Genomic DNA, 16,608 nt, shown 5'->3' on the forward strand with positions numbered 1-16,608 from the left:
GCGTCTACTCTTCTAAAGCCCCTTCACACCAAGAACGATTAACACACTCTCTTCTGCTGCTTTATATTCTCCAGCTTGTTACAGCAGGATGGATTCAATTCTGTATCGTTTTGGAACTGTATTTAAGTTCTAAATCTTGCATTTTGAGTTTAAATCTTGCAACTTTTTCTTGCAAATTTTCTTTATTCTGTGACACGAGCAAGCTTCCATAGAAATGCATCTTAAATTCTAATGCCAGCATTGTTATCTTGTAGAGTTGCATTGCTTTTTTATTTTTATTTAAAGCACATGTAAAGTATGAATGCATAAATATGAAATGTTTGTTCATGCTTTTATGTTTATGAGCACCAGATGTATTATTATTATTATTATTATTATTAATAAATTATTATCTTTACTGTAGTACAGATTCATTATAATGCTGGAATGAAGATGTGCTATTTATAGCATGTAAATAACTAACAACGCTAATGTTATTATTTAATGTGATGGTTATGTTCTGTATTATATATTTTTTAACATTTGTTGTAATGTTTGTCAGGAGATGCTAAAACCAAACTGCCACTAAAACACACTCTTCATTCACACACACGCTGTTATAACTATTAGTGTTTTATTAGCCATTTTAACAACCATATTGTCTGCTTTCTTTTTGTATAAATGTTGAGTTCAACAAATGTAACGGGTTTAACTTTTATCTCTTACGTCACACTGATGTGACGTCATTCTGTATTCACTCCTTTGGTTCATAATTCTGGATGCAATGAATTTTAATTAAACCACAAAATTTGGAAAATGCCTCAAGATCTGTAACACGAATGAAATGATGTAAATTACACCGACTCGTCTCTCTCTCTCTCACTCCCTAAATGACATCAAAATTATTTAATGTGAAATTAATTAAAAACAAGTAAACAAAGCAGCTAAACTTCCATTCAGATATTACTTTATATGTCGTATTTTGAGGCACTTATGCAGTACTTCTATAAAACTCAAATAATTAAAACAACTCAAATACTAGAAAGATGTCAATATTTATTAATACGATGAATAATGATGAATTCGTCAATGATTTGTCGCCACCTGCTGGCGGAACACTGTAAGCTGCAGAAAGAGTCACATGACTTAGCAAGTAAATATTGCTTCTCTTATCAGAATTTTAAGTTAATTATTCTGTTGAATAGTTCCTCATACCAGCAGAACAGACTTATCAATTATTATAAAATCAGATTTAAAACAAAACTCCAACATATGGTCAAAATTTAGTAAATTTACCTGCATGCATTCTTATTTGGTTACTTTTCTCATGGTTTTGGAATAAAATGTGACATGTTTTGGGTAGAGTCACAAACAGCTGATTCTTAAAATGGGGTTGACACATGACGTTAATTCTTCAGAGAAACTCGGGATATATTGAGTGTTCAGCGGAAGAGTGTGTTCCGTCAGTGAACAGCAGGAGGCGCTCTTCCACCTCTCTCTCTCTCTCTCTCTCTCTCTCAGAGCTCTGTTCATTCCAAATAGATTGTTTTTCTTAGACAGAGAGAGAAAACCCGATCTGAGATGTTTAAATGACTTTAATTCGTCCGTTTAACTGCAATTGTTTCTATGTAATGCGTTAAAAAGAGCAGGTAAATAAATACTGTTGTTGCGTGCACGCGCTCAAACGTTGTGTTTCTCATCACTGAAGAGTAGAAGAACATTTTTTTTTATTATTCAGGTAAAGACTAGGCTTTTCTCACTAAATGGGAGCAAGCTGATTATAGGCAGCCTTCTCTAGTTATTTATGTTATTTTTTAATACTTATTTTAGTTGTGCGCATAAATTGTAAATATGCATTAGTTGCATAAAAGCGTATGAACCAGTTTCCAGAAATAATCACAGAGGGTGCTTCTGAAAGATTAGGGTGCTCTACTCTTAATGCACATTTTTTCACATATTGTGTCCCTACTTCGAAAGCAAATCCCACATAAATTGAATATGTTTATGTCATTCTCGAAACTTTGCAAAGTGTGTGTGGCCGAAAAACAAAGTTCTACATTCGAAGTGCTTTTCTTGATAATTAATTTCTCATCTGATAACATAATTTATTTGATTTTATTCAACTCAATTAATCTACAGGTTACACTGGGTCTCATCGATAAAAATCTAATTTTAAGGGCTAAAACTAAAAAAGGTAAACTAAGACATCGTTTACAGGATAGCACTTCTTTAGATGTGTCACATAAACTCCAGACACAAACACGTGAAGAACGGCCATCTGTGTGTGTCATAAGATTTGGAAACGACCTCATAAATATCTAATCACAAATCAGCTCTCTTAAACTCATTCATAGATTATCAACAGACTTCATTTATGATACTGATATATTTTGTACACTAGATCTGTCAGATTTCAGGACATCACTCTCATCCTTCTTTCTGTCAGGAATAAACTACAGAGAGAGTAAAACAATCTCCCGAACATCTCAATGAATGTGAGAGAAACACAAACCAGACATGACTTTAAAGGTCAAGCTGTCGGTCAGTTCAGTGAATGCAGTGAAACAGAAGCTGATTCTCCTCCACACGGTCAATACATTCAGCTTCATCCACAAACATGATGAGCTGAGATCAGACACACGCCATGTGACCTCACACTGACCTCTGACTGACCTCACACTGACCTCTGACCTCAGACTGACCTCACAGTGACCTCTGACTGACCTCACACTGACCTCTTGACCTCAGACTGACCTTACACTGACCTCTGACTGACCTCACACTGACCTCTGACCTCAGACTCATCACACACTGACCTTGGACTGACCTCTGACCTCAGACTGATCACACACTGACCTCTGACCTCAAATTGATCACAAACTGACCTCTGACCTCAGACTGATCACAAACTGACCTCACACTGACCTCTGACCTCACACTGATTACACAGTGACCTCCGACTGACCTCTGATTGACCTCACACTGACCTCTGATCTCAGATTGATCACACACTGACCTCACACTATCCTCTGACCTCACACTGATTACACAGTGACCTCGGACTGACCTCTGATTGACCTCACACTGACCTCTGACCTCAGACTGATCACACACTGACCTCCGACTGACCTCACACTGACCTCGGACTGACCTCTGACCTCACACTGATCACACACTGACCTCAAACTGACGTCTGACCTCACACTGATCACACACTGACCGTTGACCTCACACTGATCACACACTGACCTCTGACTGACCTCTCACTGACCTCTGACCTCACACTGACCTCTAACTGACCTTACACTGACCTCAAACTGACCTCTGACCTTAAACTAATCATACACTGACCTCACACTGACCTCTGACCTCACAATGATCACATACTGACCTCGGTCTGACCTCAGACTGACCTCACACTGACCTCTGACCTCACACTGATCACACACTGACCTCTGACCTCACTCTGACCTCACTCTGACCTCACACTGACCTCTCACTGACCTCTGACCTCAGACTGACCTCTGATTGACCTGTCTAGAGGAGAGGTCAGTCACACCCATGCAGCTCTTTCTAGTTTAAAGCGTAAACGTTTTCTTGGGTCAGTGTTCAGAGAATCTTCAGTTGTGTTGCTTCTCTCGCTCTGACAATGTTCTCCTGAGGAGGAAGTGTTTGATGTTGATGGAGCTGTGATTCTCAGAGGTTCATCCTGGAAATTCAGCCCCATTAGAACTGCTTTGCTCATTTTAATATCGCTGACACTAACAATCCATAAAGTAAAACAGGTAAAAAAGTGATTTTAAATTTGCTCGCATGTAATGTGATGATGGATTGAAGCGTGCTAATGATATTCATAGAGGTCTGGAGGACTGTAGCCTCACTTAAAGTTAGGAATTCATTATTATATTGATGCTGTTATACATGTTACTTGTGTTTGCAGAACCGCATCAAAGATGATTTATTTTGGTTAAAAAAAAGTCAGTTTATAACCTTTAAAGGTTCTGAAATTAAGAACATACTTATAATTTTGATAATGAAGCTGAATGATTTAAAAACATTTTTATTACATGAAATTAAAATTAAAAATATATATATATATTTAAAATATAAAAAAAATATTTTATTTCATCAAATAAATGACTAAAAACTACATAACTAAAATTTTAACTGAAAGTAACACAATTATAAGAAAAAGAAATCAAATTCAAAATATAAAAAAACTATAATAGTAAAGATATTAAAATAATAATGCTTACAATAAGAAATTTAATCTTTATTTAATGGCTTTTTATTTATTTTATTATTATTATTTTACAAATTGTATTGTTTTATCTTTTGATACACAAAAAATCTACAATATTTTGAAAAGACAAAAATTTTTTCTGCATGTTGGTAACTAGTTTTCATAAATTAATATAACAAAATAAACAATCATTTTCTGGTCAAACTCTCACAGTGCTGACACTACTCTTATCTTCAGAGTAGTTGCACTGAAGCGGCTCAAACACTTCAGAGTGATTGTTGAGTGTGAAACTGAATCTGTGGCTCAGGTTAGTGATGTGTCTGTGATGATGTGAAGCTCTTATCAGCTGCGGTTTGAGCTGAAGTGTGTGTGAACCTCACATTGCCCACGAACACTCAACACAAGAGCCGAGAGTGAGACCGACACTGATGACAGACACCGATAGACGCTCATCACCTGCCAACATCATTCTGTGAGACCGACACATGCACTCGCATCCACACCTACAGCATCAACCTCCGCTGCTGACCTGCTCTTCTGAGATCGGTGTCTTCAGCAGGTTTGGAGAAATGTAGCACTGCGTCAGTGTCTCATCAATGGATGCTCTGCAGTGAATGGGTGCCGTCAGAATGAGAGTCTGATAAAAACATCCCAATAATCCACAGCACTCCAGTCCATCAGTGAACATCTGGAGAAGACAAAACCTGAAACACATCCAGCATTAAGATGATTTTAACTCAAACACATAGAGTCTATAATCCAGAATAACACTTCCTCCAGTGAAGACGTGTTCTGGTCTGAATCAGGAGAGAAATCTGCACAGATCCAGCAGCGTTTAAACAGATCTGTGAGACTAGACAACAGCAGATGCACTTTTTCACTGGAGGAAGTGTTATTCTGGATTATAGACTCTATGTGTTTGACTCTTGTTCTGACGGCACCCATTCACTGTAGAGCATCCATTGATGAGACACTGATGCAATGCTGCATTTCTCCAAACCTGATGAAGAAACAAACTCATCCTGATCTGGGACGAGCAGCTGAGGTTGTTTTTAAGTGAGTGTCAGTGTTATTTGAGGCTTATGAACGCGCAGCTTCTGAAACTGAACTCAGAGACGGACGGATGGACGGAGAGCTTCGGTTTCTAATGCATCTGCTGTTAATACTAGATGAGCTTCAGCTTTTAAAGGCTGATGGAGCACACACACATCATCTCCTCTCGGCCTGTGTTCACTTGTTCACGTGTTGTGCCCTTGACGCCCGCGCAGGGCAGACGAGACTTGAGAGTGTATCCGGTGACAGGAGCATCAGGAGCAGCTCAAACCTCTGTCTGACGCTGGTGACTGACAGCAGCGGCTCTGAAAGACTAGAGCTCTGACGGAGCTGGCGCCGTGCAGACGTTTGAAGAGCGTGAAAGCTGATGCTGTGCTTACAGAGAAAGACGTCTCTGAAGGTCACCAGCTGCTGTCATTAGCTCAATCCCAACTCTGTAACTCCTCCGTCACGCAGATCCTCAGATCTCACATACTACGGTTCGTCTCAAACCGTGATGGAACTCAGATCTGCAAAGACACGATTACCACAGAAAAAGCAGTTTTGTTAAATTAGGGCGGATCTTATATTATAAAATATAATATTATAATATTATAAAACTTGAATAAAACCATCAGATGCATTCAGTTCTTCTCATCACAGACATGTTGCTAATCAGGTTTATAGATTTCACCTTATCTACATTTGATCAAATTAATAAACACATTAAATTAAATCAAATTATTTAATAAAATTTGATAAATACATAATCTGTACAAATACATTTCCTTGCTTGTGAGGTTAAAATAAAATAATTAAATAAAATATTAAATAACTAAATAATTCCCTTGCTAATGAGGTTTATAGATCGCATTATAAAATAAATAATAATTATATAATAATTACAAACACAGTTCCTTGAGGTTAAAATCAAATCAAATAGAATAACAAATAAGAATAATAATGAATTAATAATTAGGCTTAAGGATTGCTTCTTATTCACACCAAATAAAACTATTAAAAATATTTATTTATTTATTTATTTTAAAAATAAAATAAAATCTATCAATTAATCAATCAGCACAAACATGTTTCCTTGCTAATGATGTTTATAGATTACATCTTATTTACACTAAAGGGAAATGAATTAAAATCAACAACAAAAAAATTGCTAATTTGGATTATACATTGAATATTATTCGCAATAAATAAATCAAAGATAAATAAAAATATAACTGAATTATATATATATTTTTTACATATAAAATGTTTTTCTTTTTCAGCAGGTCAAATTACTGAAACTAACCAGTCTGACCTTTGACCTGCACAGTCTCCTGACGACATGACCACAGCTCAGGATCAGACTGTGACCTCTGACCCCTCCATCATGATCTGTGCGTCACATTAAAACAGTGTTTAATGTCATCCAAACACATGTACAGAAGAGCTGAAGACGTGCACCATCCTCTCATCTGCATATGCAAATGAAGAAACATGTGAATAAATATTAACGTGGGCTTTTTGAGAAACGTTTATGAATGCAAACACAGCTGGAATAGTTTGATGAGTGTGTAATGCAGCGGTGTGTGAGGATTGCAACAAATATCTGCCGTTGGGGTCAGAAAATATATAGACCTTTTTGGAGATTATTTGGACTTTTTCTAAGCAAAATGTATTCATTATTAAAATTTATAAAATTAAAACAATAAAATTAGAAGGTATAAAATTTATTACAATTAATAAAAAATATGTTTTATTAATTATTATAATTTTTTGTTGCATTCAGCAGCTTTTATTTAGAATCTAAATTATACAGTTGGATTAATTCTCAAGTCAATCTGTGCACAGATGAAAGTGACATTTTCCTGCAAATGCATACATTTAATAGAATAAAAACAAAACAGGTAAAGTTGATTCAGTCATTTTGTGCACAATGGAAGTAACAATTTCCAGCAGATTCTTGCATAAAAATCCTGTTTTCTAGATTATGTTTGCAAAATGTTTCTCTGTAGTACAGAATTAATCAATAAATGTATCAATATTGTTGACAACTCTTCCTTGTATGAATTATGGATATGAACTTCTGCTCCGTCTGTCTTTTATTTGTTTGTGAAAGCTCCTCGTGAGGGATCTGTTGAAAAAGAGCGTCAGGATGGATCTGACCTGAATCTCAGTCCAACTGAAGCAAACTAAAGGACGGATGGAGAGCCTTTTATTACACAGGCTCATATTCTGACTCTGATAAATGCAATTAAAAATTCATGCAGAGACTCATTTGGACTCTTTTAGGTTTTATTTTTCTTCAGACCGGAGCTCAAGACTGTCATAAAAAACACAGAAGTCCATCGCAAACATTAAACTCACCTGATGAATTAATTCACTTCTGATGAGATTTTACACTCTGAAAACATACGGATCAGGGCTATCATATTTACACACACACACACACACACACGAAAAAAAAAGTAGTTACTTCAATCAAAACTTTAACTAGAATAACATAAACCTTGAATGTATTTTATATTTTAGCTTTCTCTCTTTTTTTATTTAGTTTGACTTGATTGAAAAACAAACTGAAAAATAAAACTAAAATAAATAATATAATAATGAATATAAAATATAATATATAAATATAATATTTTATAAAATTATAATGTAATATAATAAACAAAATAAATAAAAACTATAGTCATATAAATCATATATATTCTAAATCACTTAAAATAAAACTTTGACAAAAAATTACAATGAAAGGAAATTCTAAAATAAAAACTAGATTAAAATATTATTTATAAATACACTGTTATTGATATTATTTTAATAATGTTAATATTTTGAATTCATTAAAATGTTTGTATGTTATGTAGTTAAATGTAATGTACATTAATTAGTTCTTTAAAATGTGTCTATTTAATTTTTTTAGTACATCACATTAAATTAAAATTACAATGTTGCTTAGAAATATATATATTTTTTACATTTTATTTTAATTAAAGTTTCATTATTTGACATTACATTTTTATTTTTTGGGTTTGAATTTATAACACGGATCTGAGGTCAATAAAAATGGATTTAAAACTGTAAATATAACAGTTTTAAATATTGTAAATAAACATGGAATTTACACTGCCACGCATATAACCACAAATATGTTTTACTGCAATATCTGCGAGTGTTTGTGTCCCTAAAGCTGTGAGTTTAATCTGATTATTTTAATGGGCCGCTCAGATTAATTGAGATTATCCGAAATGTCAGACACCATAAGTGCCAGCAAATGTCAATACACAGAGAAAGATTTCATAGGTACAGATGAAATGTCATGGGCGGGTGATAATATTTCAGCTTTAATTAAGCGAGTGTGTGTCTTTCCAGCCTCTTGAGAATGGTATGAAATATCACAGGAATCACATTCAGCTGACGGCGACAGAAAAACACACTCCATGATCTCTAGATTTAACTGTTGAATTGTATTGATCGCAGCGTGAATGAACGTGTGTTCGTCACCTCTGCAGGTGTCCGTGTCTCATTGGGTCCCCGGGCCCCTGTAAACGCTGTTTGACTGCAGATGTTCCTCCAGGGGCCGAATTAAAGAGGCATCGCACCGCTGCTGCGACAGTGACACCGGGACGTGTATCGGGATCGGCTCTCGTTTCAGGAGACAGACGGAGACCTTCTGCTGCGAGAGACGCCTGACTGCCATCAGACCATCCAACCAGACCCGGCGTCTCACACACACACACATACACAACTAAGGAAAATCCCAAATTCAATATCTCAAAAATTAGAATATTGTGAAAAGGTTCAATATTGAAGACACACTCTAATCAGCTAATTTACTCAAAACACCTGAAAGACTTTAAATGTTCTCTCAGTCTAGTTCTGTAGGATACACAATCATGGGGAAGACTGCTGACCTGACAGATGTCCAAAAGATGACCACTGACACCTTGCACAAGGAGGGCAAGACACAAAAGGTCATCGCAAAAGAGGCTGGCTGTTCACAGAGATCTGTGTCCAAGCACATTAATAGAGAGGAGAAGGAAAAGATGTGGTAGAAAAAAGTGCACAAGCAATAGAGATAACCGCACCCTGGAGAGGATTGTGAGACAAAACCCATTCAAAAATGTGGGGAAGATTCACAAAGAGTGGACTGCAGCTGGAGCCAGTGCTTCAAGAACCACTACATACGGACGTATACCAGGACGTTTTAGAGCACTTCACTTCAACTTTATGGAGATGCAGATTTCATTTTCCAACAGGACTTGCACCTGCACACAGTGTCAAAACTACCAGTACCTGGTTTAAGGACCATGGTATCCCTGTTCTTAATTGGCCAGAAAACTCGCCTGACCTTCACCCCAGAGAGAATCTGTGGTGTATTGTGAAGAGGAAGATGTGATATGCCAGACCCAAGAATGCAGAAGAGCACCTGTATATAAACCAATGCACTGTCACACACACTTATGGTAATGTTGAAATTATGAGATAAGAGAATTATGAGATAAAAAGTCAAAATTATGAGATAAAAAAGATGAAATTGTGACGAAGTCATGATAAAAAAAGGTAAACTGATGATAGAAAGTCATAATTATGACAAGGTCGAAATGAGTAAGTCAGAATTATGAGATAAATAGTCAAAATTATGACTGATAAGTATAATTATGAGATATAATAGATATATAGAATTATAAGATTATAAAATATAAAGTCAAAATAATGACAGTGATTATGATATGAATAGCTGAAATTATGACGGAAAGTCATAATTATGACAATGGTGAAACTTTGAGATAAAACGTAATAATGAGATAAAAGGCTGAAATTATGACAAAGTCATTATGATAAATATTAAATATAAAAAAATATTTATTATTTTATGAGTTATGAGTTATAATTATGGAAAAAACTAAAATCATGAGATCAAAGTCATAATTATGACAAGGCCAAAATTATAAGAAAAATATAAAATGAGGATTTACTTAGTTATTAAAGATAAAAAAAAAGTCAAACTTATGATAATTCTTCAAATAAAATAAAAAAATAGCTGAAATTATGACAAAGTCATTATTATGAGTCAAAATTATGAGAAAAGTAATAAGTATATAAAAAAATCTAATCTAAATTAAATTATGAAATTTTGAGGCGAAAATTTTAAATGTTTACTCATTCATAATTATTAGACTAATAGCTGAAATTATGACAGGAAGTCGTTATGACAGTCAAAATATCGACTTAATGACTAAAACGTCAAAATAATGACACAGTGATAACTATGATAAAAAAATGTTGAAATTGTTAACAGAGAATCATAATTGGCACTCAAAATTATAAGAAAAGTAATACAATATAAAACCCAAAAGTTTAGTCATTATTAAATCTGATATAAAAATCTGAAATGATATAAACCATAATACAGACAATATCTAAATTATGAGATAAGTCACAGTTATGAGATACATACCGAAAACTAATATCTGCCAGTGAGCTCAAAAACATAAAGTAAAAAAATCATGTTTTGCGGTGTGAAGGTTAATCTCTGTATAATACTGATCAATATAGAATCTGTATTTCTTCCTGAAGTCTGCTAATATTAACAATTAATGTGGCCTGTGAGAGCGAGGTCACCTGACCTGATCGATATTACAAGCTCGTTAGTGCGTTTCATGTTCTTCCAGCTGCCATCTCTTCTAATCACTTCTAGAAGGAGGCTGTTGGAAATGGCACTAAATGCAATGCTTCTTCCTTCTGCGTTTTTGAGATCTTTCCGTTCTGAAGGAGCAAGAAGAAAACACTTGTGTGAATGGAAAGACGGAGCTGATCCGGCAAACGCCAGAAAGGCTGCCAGATCCGACAGCCGAGCTTCCCAGAATCCCCAGCGGAGCGGACTCCAGAGGCGGGAGGATTGGGTTGCTATGTGAACTGCACGGATCAGCATCTCTCAATCTGCTGGAGCCCTGTTTCCATCAGATCCTCAAAACCTGATGTGTGGTTGCTAGGTGTCCATCCTTCAGTGTGTGTCATCTCTTGTACGGTCCAGCGTGTCTTGAACTTATTTCAGCAGATATTAACTTTCTATGTTTCAGTCCTACATCAGTTCACAGGATGGAGCGACATCATCAATTCTGCATGTAATAATTACATTTGAATATGGGGTCAACAGTCCTCATTATTGTCTGTGAAATATTAAAAACCTCTTAATATTTCATGGGGTCCCAAATCTAGAGATGAATTAATTTGGTAAAAAAAAAAAAAAAATTCTATTAATGTTTCATTAACCCATTTCGACCGCATAGGAATGAGATGAAAATAGTATCAAATGCAATAATTATGAGATAAAAAGTGGAAATTATGAAATTATAGACAGTCATAATTATGAGAGACAATAAACAAAGTCAAAATTCAACTATGAGATATTTCATAATTAAGACGTAAACAGTAAAATTACAATAATTCTCCAATAAAATTAATATAATAAAATTAAATAAGTTGTAGTTTATACCTATAAATATGTTAGTTTATAATCAGTTATAACCTAGTTATATATTCTGACAAAGTTGCGATTATGAGATCGTTTATGAGACAACAAGTCAGAATTATGACAAACCTAGTTATAATTAATAAAAGTTGATACTGAGAAGTCAAAATTATGAGAAGTCATAATAATACAAGATAAAAAGTTGACATTGAGCCATAGCAAGCTAAAATTAGAGCAAGTTAAAATTATGAGATATTTTATAATTATGAGATATTTGCGGTAAGACTTTGTGAATCAGAGACTTGGTTCTGGATTTGTTTTGAGGCACTCAAAGGGTTAATTCACCCAAAAATGAAAACTAGCCCATGAAAGGTGTATATGACCTTCTTCTTTCAGATGAATCCCATCAAAGTTATATTCGAAACTGTCTTTGATCTTTCAAGCTGTTTAATAGCAGTGCATCAGTCCAAAAGAAGTGAAATAAAGCCATGTTTTTCTTCAGAAAGCTGCTTTACTTGAAAAACAAATGCATCTTGATTCTTTAATTTTTAGATAGTTATACTAGACAAAAAGATCGCAAGAACGTAAAAATACTACGATTTTATTCTTTTTGCAGTCAAATCATCTTAATACCACCCAAAACATAATCTACTCACTCTCATGTTATCACAAACCTGTGTGAGTTTTTGAAACACAATCAGAGATGTTCAGAAAAATGTTCATGCTGCTCTTTTACACATAATGAAAGTGAAGGAGGAGGTGGATGCTGTCAAACCCCAAAAGGACACCAGCAAATGACATTACATACACAAACATGACATATGATTAACTAATATGTAATATCTGGATCAAGCAGAGCTTTGTTTCTGACAAAACACATGTTGAATGCATTATAAGTCACAGTAAAATATAAGCACCCCTTTAAATTCATCTTGAGATGATCACATGACTAATCCTGGCGCTTTTGTACAGTGAGCAATTACAATAATCATCCAGCGAGGAGAATCTGACACTGTAACAAAAGAAACGCTCGCCCTTTGTGCTGAAGTTCCCATCAATCTCTTATATAACAGAGGACTGCAGCACATGACAAGCACAGTTTGAGATGTTCATCACAGTTCAGTCCTGAAGGAAGCAGCGCATCAGTGTTTGTTCAGTGAATATAAACCGCTGTTAACATCTCTGCGATGCGTCTGCATGCCTCTGAGACACTGATTAGAGGAACTAACCCACCCCAGAGACATGTTCTCAAACACGCTACACCTGCAGACTGCAGCAGAGATGAGCGACAGCCTTTAATAACACACGAACAAATAATAACGCCTAAAACTGAATGTTACACTAAAAAAAGAGAGATTTTTTCAAGGTCAGGGATTGCAATCAATTTATTTCTGCTACATTAAAATAAATTTAGTTGACTTTCAACATTAATTTTTTTTATGTAACTAAAATAAATTGTTTGCAAGCACGTACTTAAAAAAAAAATAAATAAAATAAAATAAAATTGTAAAATAAAAAAAAATGTGCATATAAAAAATAGGGTCTAAAACAACAAAATTAAATAACATAAAAAAAGAATAAAAATTGATTAAATAAAAGAATAAATTTTAGTAACAATAGGATGTAAAATAAAAATAATAATAATAAAATAACATGAAATAAATACATTTTAAAAACAGCTCATTTTAAACAATACAAAATAACATAATAGTATCAAAAAAAACTTATTAATCAAATTAATAAATAATTAATCTAAAACAAAACAAAATAATAAAATAAAACATGCAAATTAAAAAAAATAACTAAATATATGAAACAAATGTCTAAAATAAATAAATACACGCATACTGGTTCACAGTGTTTCAATAGTGTGTTTCAAAAACATTATTCCACACTGCACTGCTTTCCAAAAAGACGCTGATCTCGCTGAGAACTTAACATAATTGTTGTGATCATTTCACCAGACTGAGGCTTCTCACGACTTAAATACAGATGCAATGTACTAATAAAAGTGCAGTGTCGTGTGTTAACCCCGTCTGGGTCTGCAGTTATTGCTGATATGAAGTAAAGGTTTCTGCAGCGTCTCGTGTGGCGATTCTGCAGAGTCACAGAGAATAAACGCTTCTTCCACATCCAGCTGGCGATTCCAACAGCAGCACTCACGGGATTCAATCAATCATTTGTTCAGAATCAAAGCGTCCACTGCAGCGGTCTAATGTCTTTTCTTGGACATATGAATGTTAAAGTAACATTTCTTTGTATCATTCTGAAACAATATGGAAATGTTACTTTTGAGTGTTCTCTGAACATTCTGAAACAAGTGTAACATTTCAAAAACGTCTGACTGAAACATTTCAGAAATTGTAATGTTCAGTGAACGGTGTATAAACACTGTTTCTGAGAACATTATTAAAGACCAGATAACTCTGAATTAATGTCAGTTGTCAGGATGTTCCCTGTTCTGTCCGAACGAATCATTAAAGCGATTCACTGATTCTTCTTGATCACAAATCAAAACAACCCATTTGATAATTTTGCAAATATCACACGAATGTTATTTTTCTCAAGCCTAGTATCATTTAAAAACATCAGGTGGATGTAGAAATAAAACAAATGTTCTGTGAACGATCTATAAATAGCATTGTATGAACAAACATTACTGATTCATTCAAGTTTGTTACAGTCCGAATGAATCATTTGTGGCTGTGTGAATGAGTGAGGGGTCACCTGAGGGTCACGAAGCTCCGCCCACCTCACCTGGAAAACACCTGGACACTGAGACACACCAGATTAAGACAATCATGGTTTATTATGAGCCTATGCATCATTTACACACAGATAAAGCATCCGCAGTGCTGTGATATGATGTCATTCACTATGAGGATATATGAACATTCACATTAGAACTTCAAGAAATGCTGGAAAAAACTGTTCATCTGTTTGTTTTTCCCTCCCTCATTATTCATCTGGACACTGATGAAGTTCATGTGACCTTGGTGGGTCTGGATCCTGATGAGGGTTAATAATGAGCAGGTCTGAGCCGCTGATGAATGACCGTCACTGAGCCACGAGAGACTGGCTTCAGATCTCTGCTCTGAACGACTCCAGTACACACCAGATCAGCGTCTCTGAAACGGTTAAAAACATTATCACAAAAACAGTTTAACCTGCAAAATAACACTTATTTTAATCATTTAGCAACACATTTGTAAATTCACAATTCTCTTATGTTGGTTAATGATCACATAAATTTGTGAAATAGTATTTAAACATTTTATTTTTTAATTAATAGCAAATATTCATTTTTAATAATTTATAGTTATATTATAATTTTATATTTATTTAATTTGTAAAAAAATTTTAACAAGTGCTTGTCTTTATTAATCTATTTTAATTTTACATTTTTATATTTATATATATTTATCAAACGCTTTTATCCGAAGCGACTCACAAATGAGGACAACAGGAGCAATCAATTGTAGTATTAAAACTACTACTATCAGATCCAAAACTAAAAGCTAAAACCATATAAATATTATACACATTTAAAAAAAAAAAAAATCCATATTTTTTTTTTTTTAAACGTATCATTTAAATAGAAAACTAAAAATAAAGTTAAAACAATTCAAAATATTAAAGAACAAAAGGTAAAAGTGTATCAAACATAAGTGTAAAAGCCTACAATGTATATTTCTACAAATTATATTTATATTTGTATATTTTTTAATTAATATTTATATTTTTAGTTTTTAAAAATTTTTACATTTGAATTTTTTTTATTTAATTACTATTTGCATTTTTAATTATTTTAATTTGTACACTTTTTATTTAATCAACATTTACATTTTTTTGGCATGAGTTTTATTTAGTGTAATTGTAAAATTTTTAGGAGCCCTGTTCGTGATGATGATGATGATGATGAAGGCCGCTCACCTGTATCGGGTTCCCAGCGGTCACCAGAGCTGATCCCGGTCTGAGGAGATCTGTGCCGTGTGTAACATGGGAAATGAAAGCAGGAAACGGCATTAGTTTAGTGTTTCATACAGAAAAGAAAGATATAGGGGTTTTGAGGTTTACATGGTTTATTCTGAATCAATGAAGACCACCACAACACCAGCCAATCAGGAGAGCCTGCGGATATTTAGGATCAATAATTAGGCTCCAGACAGTTTTGGCGAAGCCGTTTAAATAATTGATAGAAGTTGAACGAGCTGGAGTCATACAGTCGTCATAACCAGCAGCAGAAGGACATTTGCATTGGGTTTCTATTAAAAGCTTCTAATTAAAGCGCTGGTGATGTTCAAGGGTGTTGCGGTGACACACTAGTCATTAATGGAGCTGAAAGCATCATCTGCTGGTAACAAATGATCCCGGAGACAGACGGATGACTTTCAACAGCACTGTTTCTTCACCTTCATGTCGTCCCAAAACCTGTATGAGTTTCATTCTTCTGTTGAAAACAAAACACCATCTTTTGAAGAATACTGGACAGTAAACTTCCAGCAGCACGATTTAGTTCTCATCTTTCTTCAGAATATCTTCAGGAGAAGAAAGAAACTCATTCAGGTTTGGTGATGATGATCATTTTCATTTTTGGGTGGAATATTTATTTCATAAACGTTCTTATTATTTTTATTGCACATAACAACATTTGATGTGCTTTCTGTATTTTTCTGTAATCAATATTTATATGCAAGATGGAGTAATAAATTCAGCAAAAATTTGACTTGTCTTGTTTTTCTAATCTAATCGTTCTTAAATCAAGATGCATTAATGCACCAGATTTTAATTCTTGTCTTCTATATCATGAGTTTTTGCTCAAAAAAAATCTAGAACAAAATAATATTATTCTCCCTTTGAATTACATTTATTTTCAGAG

The 16,608-nt window shown here is 34.2% G+C and overlaps 1 protein-coding gene across 3 annotated transcripts in view; it reads left to right on the forward strand.

The window, feature by feature from the left end:
- The window catches only part of LOC113048471 (B-cell receptor CD22-like), a 1,131,192-nt gene that overhangs the window by 120,510 nt on the left and 994,074 nt on the right, over positions 1-16,608 (forward strand). The window lies entirely within an intron of this gene.

This window comes from Carassius auratus, chromosome 29, assembly GCF_003368295.1.
Source record: "Carassius auratus strain Wakin chromosome 29, ASM336829v1, whole genome shotgun sequence".
In the NCBI taxonomy this organism is placed as follows: domain Eukaryota; kingdom Metazoa; phylum Chordata; class Actinopteri; order Cypriniformes; family Cyprinidae; genus Carassius; species Carassius auratus.